Source organism: Topomyia yanbarensis, chromosome 2 (assembly GCF_030247195.1).
Source record: "Topomyia yanbarensis strain Yona2022 chromosome 2, ASM3024719v1, whole genome shotgun sequence".
NCBI lineage: Eukaryota > Metazoa > Arthropoda > Insecta > Diptera > Culicidae > Topomyia > Topomyia yanbarensis.
This window is the reverse complement of record NC_080671.1, coordinates 399,941,987-399,957,163: the sequence shown is the minus strand read 5'-3', so window position 1 is coordinate 399,957,163 and position 15,177 is coordinate 399,941,987. Positions and strand designations below refer to the sequence as shown.

Sequence of the window (15,177 nt, the reverse complement as noted above, 5' to 3'; positions counted from 1 at the left end):
TAGTGCAGTTTTGGAGTTTGTTTCTGTGTTGATCAATTATCTGTTGTTTCTATAGCATATATGTGCGCTGCCAGTTGAGTTGCAGACCTTGACCTTTTCAACGATATACCCAAAATAATTGCTACAATGTAGGTTTCTGACTATCTTATGGGTTATTAACCTACGGCCCAAAATATGCCTAATATGAGTGAATCAGTGCCCCGAAAAATGATGTACCCACCGAACCGCACATAATAAAGCAATAATGCCCTTATTTATAGCCGAGCGTCTAATTTCTATTTTCTTGTCTTGTTTCATTTCAGTTCGTTTTGTTTTAACGACGCTAGAATAGCCAGCAGAAACGCACCCAGTCCAACCGCAACCGCGCCCGCCCATCGCATCGGAGCAGCACTTTGGTAAGATATTTAAGCTATTTATTCACCATAAAACTTAGGTGTGCAGAGTGTGAACACAAAATTAAATGTTTCGCATGCTAACATATTGCTCGGCCGATGCTAAATTAAAAAGTTCAACCCTGACCAACCTGGCGTACGTACGCCGAGACCACAGAACCGTTAGAAGCCACTTGTTTGGTTCGCAAGCTTGGCTTGGTTCGCTGCCGAACGTTGGCACTCGCGTTGAATTCTTCTGATTCTTAAAGCTCGCCCACAACTTGGCGTTGGCTTATAAAAAGAACTACTATTCATAACGATACTTGAGCGGGGCGCGCGGTTGTTGTAACTGTACTTTGTGTTCAGGCAGTCTAAAAGTTGGGGGATGGTTCCTCAATCGCATTGGCGCAGCTGTTTGGATGTGGTCAAGCACGTGTCATGAATTTTGGTAGTTAGCGTTGATTAGAAGATTGGTATTCATTGTTCAACTAGCCAATGTTCAATTGAATGGTGTTCAAGCAACTATTTTTGGTAAATCAGATTTATCTGTTCATTTAAAAAAGTTTATTCTTAAACATATTTAAAAGAAAAATTGCAACGGAGGGAGGCAGTAATCCATTGATACACGAATTTTTCAAGGAAACCGAATCGCGATTTGCGAGCTAGTATAGAATCGTTCTACTACAATGGGATATGTTATAAAAATATATGTTGCATAAAAAAATTCAATAATTTATAGTATGCTCAACCGATATAAAGGGTGTACGGAATCAAATGTCATCATAACAAAAGGTTCGTCAAAATTCACCTATTCAACCTAACCCTCAGGGATTAAAAAAACCTTAACTTTTTTGTTTTTTTTTTAGATTCCGAAACCATATCCAAAAACACATACCTTAACATTTAATTTAAATTACTGGGTACAGTAAAATTTTACTGGGGTTTTAAACAACAAACCCTTCGGTAATCAATTCAGTAAAACAATTCGGTTACCGAACTCTCCGCCTTCCGTTCCATCCAAACGTCAAAAAATACTGGTCAGTCAGCAGTTTCCTCTGAAAATGGCGACTTGACAGATGATTTGCTGTACCTGTTTTGTAAGTTTTTGACGAGGTTCGGTAATGTTGGAACAATTTTGCCGAACAATCAGTCAGTGTTTTACTGGATAATGTTTATGTACCGAAAAAACAGAAGTGCTAATAAGTTCAGTGAAAAATATTGCGGGTTTCAGCAAGCTCCGTAAAAATATGACTTTACTGTGCAAGTCGTCAAAAAAAATTACTGAACAACTTTTGGCTGGCTTAGTGTGTTCCTCTTAACACTGCTCATAAGGTCTTGTACAACGTTTGGGCTGACTTTATTTTAAGTGGAAATCTATTTTTTCTCATTTTTACTTCCGATTTCACTTGCTTAGGATGCTTCCGGAGAGTTTGCTTCATGACGGCCCAGTATTTAATAATTGGCCGTAATTTCAGTGTGTTCGGGTGATTGAGATCCTTTCGCACGAAATTGACCTTCTCAGGCATGTGTCATTCCAGAACATCTTCAGCGTAATGGCACGAGACTAAATTCGGCCAGAAAAGCGTAGGACCGTCGTGAAACTTTAGAAGTGGAAGTTTTTGGAGGCATTCTATCATCTACACCTGTTCATTGACTATTCCGGTTGTCACGAACGGGATGCTCGCTTTCCACATGAGCGAATTGCCTGCCAAATCAGGTATTTTTTGGAAAACTTAGCCTTCTTCACATTTCTAACTTCATCAGGGGCGTCACTTTTCAGCATTCTCACTGCTAGAGGCAATTCCATGATTTTAGCCGCACTTTCTAATGCGGGTAATATTGCTGTGCTGTGCTGTGAGTGCTTGTGCTGCAATTATGGCATGACTGATGGACAGCCAGACGAGCTTTGTGCAAGAAGTTGTAAGTCGGCAAAGTCGATCAAGCAAAGGTTAGTTGAAAAAATTAGTTGCGTGCGGGTATGGTTCTATTCCATCCTCCGAGACACTGAATGCAAACGCTTGCAGCTTAGTATTTTTACCTGTACTACGGCAGATCCTCGCACGTCATACTCTCATTGGTGACCACTCCAACGATTTGTACTTCACGAGCGGAGATGTAGATGCGATAAGTATGCTTGCTGCAAGTAATATCGTTTACCAGCTTTGAACTTTCTATCATGACCCTGAGTTTGTCCGAGCGGGCCTTTGTTGTTTCGATCACAGTCGAGAACAGATCAGTCAGGTCTTTTGAAATCTTCAACAAACTCAACGTTTTTAGGCCGGAAAAAACACCACACATTTCACTTAACATGAAATTTCACTGTTGAGTTGTCTTAAAATTTATATTCGCTTCAAAAGACACTTTATTCGATGAGAAAAATTCTTTGGCTGAAGTAGGTTTTTTTTATTAATTTTATTAATTAGTTTCGAATTCGACTTTAGAATTCGACACTAGTTTAGATCCTGGCTAAGCTAGCGCCTCATTAACGCTAGCTCCAAAAACCGAGACACAATGTGTGTTCACGAGCAAACAACTAGTTAAGCGTGATGTCCGCTTGAAATTAGAAATTTACGTGTTGAATGAAGCAACTGGTTTCGAAACTTTCCAAAGAGAATGCTTTTCTGTTTTTGGACGAAGTGGATCCAGTGTCCAATCTTCACACTAGCTGGGATATTAGCTCTAACTTTGACCAGTAATTTACTGATAGCATAGCATAGCATAGCACGAACACCTGCACAAATCGTAGATGGAGTTGCAGAATTGAGCATATCCATTGCCGTATCAGACCTCACCACGATCTACAATGACGGAGACCCGCTCAACTCCACACACCTGGTTCTTACAAGCATTTATATTTTATAATAGTCCTATCGCCTACTTAACCCTCAAAAAGGCACGCGGGTCGTCCAGGCCCGGAGGCTATCGATTTCTTAACTACAAAACGTTATGCATGCAGTAATAACTTGTTAATAATGTTGAATGGAGCAATCGGTTTCGAAACTTTCTAAAGAAAATGCTTTTCTGTTCTTGGACGAAGTGGATCCCTACTTTCCGATAATCCTAGGCTAAGCACCATTTCTCGCAGTATATTTGGTAAGAAATTCTTTTATTTTTCCGATCGGTAAATTACTCGTCTCAGTTAGAGCTAATATTCCCACTAGTGCGAAGATTGGACACTAATCTTCGCACTAGTGGGGATATTAGCTCTTACTGAGACGAGTAATTTACTGATCAACAAAAAAAAGTATTTCTTACCAAATATGCTGCGAGGAATGGTGCTTAGCCTAGGATTATCGGATGTTAGGGTTATAAATATCTACAGACGTAAATATATACGTTTTCTAAGTGATCGAGGTAAAGCCGATGATATGAATCCGTTTGTATAATTGTCATCCGACTACAAAGACCCAAGCGTAGTCACTATAATGTTGTACTTTTTAACCCACTTTCACCAGTCCAAACCAAATTTCAGCAATCGGTTAGTGATTGTAATATGTGTATGATGTTCGGAATACTAATGTCTTCTTGTTATGTGCTATTTGTTATTGCCTTTCTCGCCCTTCATTTTCACTATTATTTACCGCTTTGTGCATGATTGTCGCAATATCTAATGTCTTTCTCTTATTCATTGTAGTACACGACTCGTACGACCATCTAACATTTACCGAATGAATGTCTAATATATGTATGTTACAAAATTTTGCTGTTTCTTCCTCGGCGACACCCAAAAGCCCACAAGCATAGAAATGTGAACCACGGCAGGATTACAGAAATACACTAGTACACGCGAAATTACAAACGCGCTAGCATACACGACATCCAAATACTCACACGATAAACTGAACGCGCTCAGTAACATACAAACGTTCGCGTCCTTCGCGGTAATACAAACCCGGTTGCAAACGCAATTATTGACGACCAGCAACGCCGAAGCTCACGCAATTATATAAACGTTCTGTCGATATGTCAACGTGGTAGCAATAACGAATTTATAAACACGGTGTTATGTGCCAATATACAATCGTCAGTTCTTGTACGATCAAGAATCATACTCGTGCTTCATCTTAACCGTACTCAAAATTGAGCATCAGATAAGCAATAATTCAATCATGGTCACGCATGCGCAAATGCTATCACGATAATCTGCGCAAAGCTACACCTTTTTTGTCATGTGCTGTATGTATTTTACCTTTTTCGCTCTTCATTTGCACTATTGTTTACCGCTTTGTGCATGATTGTCACAATATCTACTGTCTTTCTCTTGTTTATTGTAGTACACGAGTAGTACGACCATTTAACCTTTTCCGAATGATTGTCTAATGAATCTATGTTTCTACATTTTGCTATTTCTTCCTCGGCGACACTCAAAAGCCACAACAAGATTAGAGAAACGCATTAGTGCACGCGAAATTACAAACGCTCTAGCATACACGACATCCAAATTCTCACACGATAAACATAACACGCTCAATAACATAAAAACGCTCGCGCCCTTTGCGCTAATACAAACCCGGTTGCAAACGCTATTATTCACGATCACCAACGCCTAAGTTCACGCAATCATATAAACGTCCTGCCGATAAGTTAACGTAGTAGCAATAACAAATTTCTAAGCACAGTCTTATGTGCCAATATACAAACGTCAGCTTTCGCGCGATCACTGGTTCGGGAGATCCCACATATATACAAGCTTTATATACTGTGGTAAGATGCGAGAGCTTACTGTCTTTCTTCCTTCATATGAACCGTATACTCGAAATTAAGCATCAGGTAAACAATAATACAATTCTGTTCAAGCATGCGCAAATAAGATTACGATAATCTGCGCACACCTACGCCCGCGATCTCGCTTACATAAAACGCTTCAGTGATTAAGTCAATATGTTAGCACTTGCAAATATACAAACGGTACCACAAGCTCGATTTTATTAACACGCGTTCCCAAGTAATAATGAAGTGTCGGAGCCCTTGGGTACATGTCCATGCCTTCAATCTTTGTCTCAAAAAAAAATCGAAGTCAAATACATTAGAAGTCTCTCTTCCAGATCTAAACCGTACAATCCAAACCGCGGTTCTCACGAACTTTCAAAAGCCCAGACGAATATGTATATTATTATATTTATACACGCGAAGTTACGTACACGCCTACGCAATCAATCCCGCTAGCATACAATCACTCGTGCTCTACGCGATAATACAACTCTTGTCACACATGCGAATGTGTGATTGCGATCATCTATCATAACCTACACCCGCGGTCTCGCAAATATCAAAACGCCACCGTGATTAGGTGAACGTTTAAGCAGTTTAAATTTATAAACGCGGTCTTAAACGCGAATATTCAAACGCTCGTTCCCACGCGATGATGAAATCTTCACATCTGAATCGTATACTCAACATTACAATCATAATAACCCACTGCAATTGGCCTTAAGCAGTTTTTTAGTGGGTTACATTTCGCCTGCAATGTTAGTGAGTGATTCTGACAGTGACCCCGTCCGAGAATCCTAGCCTTTGCGATAACCCAAACTTGGTCACAAACACGAACATACAATTGCAATCATCCACATATACGATCTCGCTAACATTAAAACACTTCGGTAATGAGGTGAACGATCTAGTACCTATTAATTTACAAACGCGGTCTCACACATTACCCTCCGCTCACGCGATCATGAATCGGTCCGGAAGTCTCTACCCTCGATCCTAGCAGCCTACACTCAGGCCTTCAGCTAGACCAATAAAAAACTGACACTCATATTTACTAGACAACAGGTTCCATAGTGCCATGACCGGGAACTCTAGTGATATGGGGAATTGCACTCTCTTCTAACATTCAGCATGTTACCATACAAACGCTAAAGACCTTCGCGATCACCCACGCACACCAATACCCGCGGTCTCGCAAACTTGATAACACCCTGATGATTATGTGAATGTTTTAGCACTAATAAACTTATGAATGCGGTTTCAAGCGATCTTAGTCCATTCCTTCAGTTGAACCGAAAAAAAACTGACACTCATATTCACTAGACAACTCGTTTCATGGCTACATTATTGGGAACTCTAGTGATATGGGGAAACTTACTCTCTTCTAGCATCTGAACCATACACTAAAAACTAAGTATCAGATTCATGGTCCACGTCATTCAAGAATACACGCGAATATGCGAATGTCCCCACGGCCATAAAATCAAATTTATGTTAGTTATATACACACTAACACATGCGCCCTTGGCGGAGTCTCAGTTTTACGCCCTTTGGGTGTTTACTTTGGCTTTCTTATTAAGATCAAACTTCAAATTATAGTTTATGGTTGACTGTCGTTCATTTCATGTAAATTCCAACCACAAATCTTTTACTGTATATTTATGAAATCAGTTGACGCTAGGTGTTTGAATGCGACGGAGGGAGCATCTATTCAGAAGACTGTGTGTTAGGGTACCATTGGCATGTATGGAAAACAGGTGATCATCGAATTAATAACCAGACGTACTTCAACAGCCTTAGCACCTCGAAAAAAGTCTCGTTGCAAAAGTTTTGCTCAATCGGACACGATTAAGGGGTTATGAAAAACGGCCAAAGTGCAAAAATTTTCACCCGTGGGAAACACAAAAGGATCCAAAGAATATTCAAAAATTAACTTCGATTTTTTTTTTGCTAAATGGTTTAGGATGTAATGAAACGTCGAGATCTACTACCTCCCTGATTTTTTTTCAAAATAGCCTTTAGCGACCGTCGGTGTCGGTTGTCACGGTAAAGATGGACACGTCCATCGATACCAGGACACATGTTAGTGAACTAGGGTGATTCGTAGTTATACTGCCTAAGCTCGACCCTCATTAACAGAAGACAAAGATTAAGCCCGTACGATATTAAGCCTGTTCTAATGACCCTGCCACTTCTAGTTTTCCGATCTGTTTACTTCACATCCTTACTCTCACTTGAGTACTATGGCTCTAATTTTCATAACTTTCCCTACCCAATAATCTCTAGTTAATTGAATGTCGTTATAATGTAAAAAAGAAAATGTGACTAACATAGTCGACATAAAAAAGGAAAAAAAAACAAACAAATTACGTTACTGGCGACAAGACTTTCCCGAAGAAAAAACGCGTTAACATGCCCGCTCGCAAAGTTGAGATCGATGGTGCAGTTATCGATTCGAACTTGGCATGCGTGGATCTACTGAAGAACTGGACTGCCTGTTTCAATAATCTCTTGATCAAATAAGCGAAGATTTTGAGTGACAACCGCACTAGATGGGACAAAATGGGGTGTCCTTTCAAACTAGTGTCGGATGACCTTTTGTGAGACTGCTTTGCGTCTTCTTCGACAAGGCTAGTCTGTAATGTTGGTTGTTTGTGCCGTGCGTCATGCATGCAATGTTCCACTAATTGCAAGCAAATGGGTCTTTGCAAGAATGAGTTTGCTCTTTCTCTTGAAAGGTCGCTAAATATACCGGCAAAAAAGCTCTGTCACAAATCCAAAGCAAACAGCAGCGAGTCTTAGACAATTCAGAAGAATTAAAGTATTTCCAACGCTTCCAGGAACACCAAAAATCTCATGTGACATTTCAACCAGATATCTAATTTAGTGCAGAATTTGTTGGACCTGGGTTGGGAACCGGCAACTTTGTGATATTGCGGAACTTCTCCTGGCAATTTTCATGGTATGGCATGGGTTTATCTTCTCGATGATAATTGATCTATACTACAGCTTTATAAAAGCGACCTGCTTTACTGACCACATTTCCGTTCCCCTTGTTCCTAAGAAACTAAGGAAACAAGCGAAAAAAAATCGCAATAATTTTCGTTATTTTTGTTGAAATTTGAAATCTTTGTCTTGTTCATTGTCTATTCTGAACTAAGAGGACCGTACCGTAGTCTTCTGCCGCCTTTGGTAGAGTCTCAGTTATGCGCCTTTTTGCTGGCTTTCTTTATCAGTTTCAAACAATTGTATGTGTACCTGAAAATGATACTCCTATCCTGACTTATTTTATGACTTAACCTCACTTATTTTATAAAGCAGATCAAGATTTTAGCGTCCCCTAAGGTTGGCGCCCTTGCCCGGGGGCCAATCTGGCCAACCGCACGCTAGGGCACTGGATTTCTCCCATACTACATGTTCCATGGTGACATGAAATGAAATTTTATTAATATGAAAGAACGCACTCTCATAGCATCTGAATCGTACACCGGGTGATCGCGCGCGGATCGTGAATTGAAAATTTAGTATAAATTCACGATCCGCGCGCGATCACCCAAGAACACACGCTAATATGTGAATGGACACACGACTATAAAATCAGATTTATGTCCGCGAAGTTACATACACTCGACATATAAACACCTACGCGATCGAACACGTTACCGTACAAACGCTCAATCCCTTCACGATGATACATGCGATCGTGCTCCCGCACATATCTGAACCGTAAAATGAATACCTCATTCAGAATCACGACCCGCTGCAGTGTTTTAGTGGGTGACATACCCCGTCCCGTCTGAAATTGTAGTGAGTGGTTCTGACGAGGGGCCTTTCCGAGACCCTAACTCTAAGTCCAGTAGGTCAACCCTCGAAAAAAAAGCTTCATGGCTACGAGGTTTTTTTTGCATAATTATAGAAGTTTGGTCACGAGTAACTTATTTTCATTAATTTCTAAACTGATTTTTTTCTTTGTACACATACGGCATTAAATGCCAAGTTAACGACCTTCCGGCCGACCCCACCAACCTTGCGCAATCAATCAACACACCTCCACATGTTGACTCCCTTTCAAATCCACACGTTCACATGATCAATAGCCTAAAATGATACGCAAACTACGGTGAAATTAAACCGCACTCATTAGGCCGAAATTAGTTTCGCACATTTCACTTTCGTTATGAGATAATGAGGGCTACAAAGTCTGCGGCGCGGCACGGGTGTAGTCATGTGAGAAGGAATCAACCGACAGAAGTTCAACTCGGCGAAACCTTTCGAAATTGATCCCATACCTCAACATTAGCACGCATAGAATAGCACGGCTGCGATTTCGCATATCCCCAGCACACCGTGATCACACGGACGGACGGACGAATACACACAAACACACGCTTCCATCGGAAGAAGCCACTGAACTCTGTTTCGTTGCGGGTGTGTGTGTGTGTGTTTCGCTTGGATCCGCCATTCGCTATTGATCTCCGGTGGCGGCGGCGGTAGCGGTAGCGATGATGATCTTCGAGGTTCACATCAGACTCGTTCGGGCGGAAAATAGCGCCCAATCCATGCCGAGGTTGCAATGAAAGGAAACAAAAAAATGCATTTTCTATGCGCAGAATTCGGTGTATCCGGTGCAGGGGGCTACTGGTACGAGGGGGGGGGGATACTTTTCGATTGAAAATATTCTGCATTTTATTATGGTCACATGGAAAAAAGGTGCAGCCGGTGAACAGACTGAACGTAAACAATCGTGCGGCGCGGTGCGATGATGCAGGGAGATGTTGGCGTTGCGGGAGCTAGGGGGAGACTAAAATAGAGAGCATTGAAACATTTTTCTACAAGTTGCCTATTTTTTGCATATCGGTTGTATCTTTTAAACGACCGCCACCGCTCGCGATCCACCGCGCCTCCGCATCGGTTTGGAAGTTCGAAGTGCTTACCAACCGCTCTCGTCTACCAGGCAAAAGCAGCCTGGTTCCAGCACGAGCAACGTGTTGAACATGAAGCTTGCCTAAGTCGTGCGAACGGTAATTGCCGTCGTCACCCCCGGGTGCTACCGCCCTCGCCCCCGAGGTTTGCCAAGTTCAAGTACGCGAATCTCTTGAATGTGATTGTTTTCGGTTAGCGCGGCGGCAGTGGTGGCGATGTTGGGTGCTGCTTGCGGCCGGGGAAAATGGTATAGATAAAACGCGATAAAATAGCTACAAAACGATCGAGGCGAATTGTTGTTCAATGCCGCAAACATGCAGGGACTGACAGCATTGCTCAACTGATTCGAGTATGTAAATAAATTATGTATGGAATTAAAAGCTTCGTTTGTTTTCTAACGCACATGCGATTTTTTCTTTCATATTGATGCGCAAAGAAATTTGCTGAGCGGGCAGACTATTGAGTTTGAAAAATTTGATTAGGATGCGTTCAGGATGCAAAACATTTTCGTTGAGTGTACCATAGTCGAGTGATCATTTCGCGACTATTTGTTAAAGTAACGTATGAAATGGCAACGCGCTAGCAGTTGCTTCCACCACCGTGAACGTGAACTGAAATAAAGTTGTTTACTGTCACACAGACCCCGATTAGAAAGTACCGAGCCGAAAGGTACGAGTAGCGTGACTACCGACGCACGGCAGATCAATATTTACACTGAAACCATCAAAGAGGCGGCAAACCTCCCTTTGATAAACCCGGTTCGCGCATATCCGATCTGTTAGTCCACATTTTCAGCGCCTTGATAACAAGGCAACGGCAGCAGGTGAAACAACCCGCAATTCTTCGAAGAAAAAATTAAGCTATTGTTTTCATATTTAGTCCGCAACAAGCTGCCAGCTGATCCTCCCGAATGCCAACACTGAATTGGCTGTGCGCGCTTAATTGGGCAGCTCGACTGGCAGGCCAGGCCGGGAGCAGCTGTCGTGTGGCGTTGCCACTTTGCCAATGCAGTGCGCTGGATCAACAAAAATTCGAAAACCAAACAGGCAAACAATTCAATAATGAAATATTATCACAAACCTACTGCCCGACCGACAGCGAACACCGCAAACGTTGCGGAATTGTACAGTTATGTGTCCGCTTCTTCCGTGCCAGCTAGAATTGCTAACCGCAAAGAAAATTAGTTATGAAGCAATCGAAAGGTTGGCCAAAGCGGGCCAAGCGGTGAAGTGTGACCGAGACAAAATTGTAGGTAGCTCCTCCATACCGTTAAATCACCTCCGGAGACCTACATCTGATACAGCTGATCGGCAGTTCAGCGGTGCAAACGATTCAAGCGAATCCAACCCAACCAACCAACCAACCAACCAACGGAGCTTAAGTATACACACAAAAGCGCGCACAATTCAATGGCAGGAAGTGACGGTCATATTTAGAACTGCGTTTTGAGTTTAAGGTGTGCCTGGGAAGTGCTGTGGCAAAAAGGGTAATTCGTTCCAAACTTGTATTCCGGGTAGACCGGAAAAAGAAAAGTTTTCTGATTAGATCTGTGTGCTGATCAATTTTTCTGCTGCACTGATGATACTTTATTGATCAAAATCGCTGGTCAGCATGGGCACATATTTTTATAATTTCATTTTCATTCCATTTTCAGTCTTCTCGAAAAAATGGTTGATTTTAATTGTCTGACGTTTCGGCCATATACTGTGCCCTTCATCAAGGATTTTTTTTTTTGCATTATTAGATAACCCAAACAAACGAAAAGCCCATAATATCCCCATGCTCATGGTGTTTGACATGGGTGTTTGAAATGGGTTCATCCCATGAACACTCCTTCACCATTGTCCGCTAGATCCCTTATAAAAATCAGGTTTTGTGTATTTATGGGTTGCTGCGATTTGAAACGAAATATGAGGAAAACACAATTTGTTCTGTAGCGCCATCTGGTGGGCAGATAGTCCCCAACTAATAGCTTACAAACACGCTCCATAACAAAAGCCTGCTGTGTATAAATTTTTACGGAAATCGGTTAAGCCGTTTGGGAGTCTATAAATCATATACATACAAACTTATATATATATATATATATATATATATATATATATATATATATATATATATATATATATATATATATATATATATATATATATATATATATATATATATATATATATATATATATATATATATATATATATATATATATATATATATATATATATATATATATATATATATTTACTTACTTTACTATACTTTATTTCTTCTGAATTGTCTAAGACTAGCTGCTGTTTGCTTCGGATTTGTGACAGAGCTTTTTTGCCGGTATATTTAGCGACCTTTCAAGAGAAAGAGCAAACTCATTCTTGCAAAGACCCATTTGCTTGCAATTAGTGGAACATTGCATGCATGACGCACGGCACAAACAACCAACATTACAGACTAGCCTTGTCGAAGAAGACGCAAAGCAGTCTCGCAAAAGGTCACCCAACGCTAGTTTGAAAGGACACCCCATTTTGTTCCATCCAGTGCGATTGTCACTCAAAATCTTCGCTCATTGGAGCAAGAGGTCATTGAAACAGGCAATTTCGTTCTTCAACAGATCCACGCATGCCAAGTTCGAATCGATAACTGCACCATCGATCTCAACTTTGTGAGCGGGCATGTTAACGCGTTTTTTCTTCGGGAAAGTCTTTTCGCCAGTAACGTAAATTGTTTCATTTTCTTTTTTACATTATAACGACATTCAATTAACTAGAGATTACTGGGTAGGAAAAGTTATGAAAATTAGAGCCATAGTACTCAAGTGAGAGCAAGGATGTGAAATAAACAGATCGGAAAACTAGAAGTGGCAGGGTCATTAGAACAGGCTTAATATCGTACGGGCTTAATCTTTGTCTTCTGTTAGTGAGGGTCGAGCTTAGGCAGTATAACTACGAATCACCAGAGTTCACTAACATGTGTCTTGGTATCGATAGACGTATCCATCTTTACCGTGACAACCGACACCGACGGTCGCTAAAGGCTATTTTGAAAAAAATCAGGGTGGCAGTAGATCTCGACGTTTCATTACATCCTAAACCATTTAGCATCAAAAATTCGAAGTTATTTTTTGAATATTCTTTGGATCCTTTTGTGTTTCCCACGGGTGAAAATTTTTGCACTTTGGCCGTTTTTCATAACCCCTTAATCGTGTCCGATTGAGCAAAACTTTTGCAACGAGACTTTTTTCGAGGTGCTAAGGCTGTTGAAGTACGTCTGGTTATTAATTCGATGATCACCTGTTTTCCATACATGCCAATGCTACCCTAACACACAGTCTTCTGAATAGATGCTCCCTCCGTCGCATTCAAACACCTAGCGTCAACTGATTTCATAAATATACAGTAAAAGATTTGTGGTTGGAATTTACATGAAATGAACGACAGTCAACCATAAACTATAATTTGAAGTTTGATCTTAATAAGAAAGCCAAAGTAAACACCCAAAGGGCGTAAAACTGAGACTCCGCCAAGGGCGCATGTGTTAGTGTGTATATAACTAACATAAATTTGATTTTATGGCCGTGGGGACATTCGCATATTCGCGTGTATTCTTGAATGACGTGGACCATGAATCTGATACTTAGTTTTTAGTGCATGGTTCAGATGCTAGAAGAGAGTAAGTTTCCCCATATCACTAGAGTTCCCAATAATGTAGCCATGAAACGAGTTGTCTAGTGAATATGAGTGTCAGTTTTTTTTCGGTTCAACTGAAGGAATGGACTAAGATCGCTTGAAACCGCATTCATAAGTTTATTAGTGCTAAAACATTCACATAATCATCAGGGTGTTATCAAGTTTGCGAGACCGCGGGTATTGGTGTGCGTGGGTGATCGCGAAGGTCTTTAGCGTTTGTATGGTAACATGCTGAATGTTAGAAGAGAGTGCAATTCCCCATATCACTAGAGTTCCCGGTCATGGCACTATGGAACCTGTTGTCTAGTAAATATGAGTGTCAGTTTGAATTTGAAACGAAATATGAGGAAAACACAATTTGTTCTGTAGCGCCATCTGGTGGGCAGATAGTCCCCAACTAATAGCTTACAAACACGCTCCATAACAAAAGCCTGCTGTGTATAAATTTTTACGGAAATCGGTTAAGCCGTTTGGGAGTCTATAAATCATATACATACAAACTTATATATATATATATATATATATATATATATATATATATATATATATATATATATATATATATATATATATATATATATATATATATATATATATATATATATATATATATATATATATATATATATATATATATATATATATATATATATATATATATATATATATATATATATATATATATATATATATATATATATATAATATATATATATATATATATATATATATATATATATATATATATATATATATATATATATATATATATATATATATATATATATATATATATATATATATATATATATATATATATATATATATATATATATATATATATATATATATATATATATATATATATATATATATATATATATATATATATATATATATATATATATATATATATATATATATATATATATATATATATATATATATATATATATATATATATATATATATATATATATATATATATATATATATATATATATATATATATATATATATATATATATATATATATATATATATATATATATATATATATATATATATATACAGGTAAACTTCGATACAACGTACCCTCTATATAACGTACCCTCGATATAGCGTCACTCGATATAACGTACATTTTTCCTCGATATAACGTACATATTTTTTAATTTATTTTTCAGGTCCAAATTTCTCTTCAATTACGCGTGTATTCCATATTTTAAGAATTCAATGTGTTACACGTAATCTTAAAACGTACTAATTATGCTTCTAATGAGCATGTTAGCAATTGGTTACTTCATTGAAGGCTGGCAGAGCGATTTTTGTCCAATTTTATTTGCGTATGATCGTAATTTATTAAAACCAACCGTGTATCTTAATAAATAATACAAGATCAGTAAGTTCAAACTGAAAACTAAAATGAATAATATTGGTGTGACCATTGTTAGTTGGTTTCGGGACCGTGGAATCTGATTCTCTGGGCCGAA

The 15,177-nt window shown here is 39.2% G+C and overlaps 1 protein-coding gene across 2 annotated transcripts in view; it reads left to right on the top strand.

The window, feature by feature from the left end:
• The window catches only part of LOC131684914 (uncharacterized), a 334,000-nt gene that overhangs the window by 151,416 nt on the left and 167,407 nt on the right, over positions 1-15,177 (top strand). For both annotated transcript variants that reach the window (XM_058968165.1, XM_058968163.1), the window contains exon 3: positions 303-395. The gene's annotated coding sequence lies outside the window, so the exon portion shown is untranslated. The remainder of the gene's footprint in view (positions 1-302; positions 396-15,177) is intronic.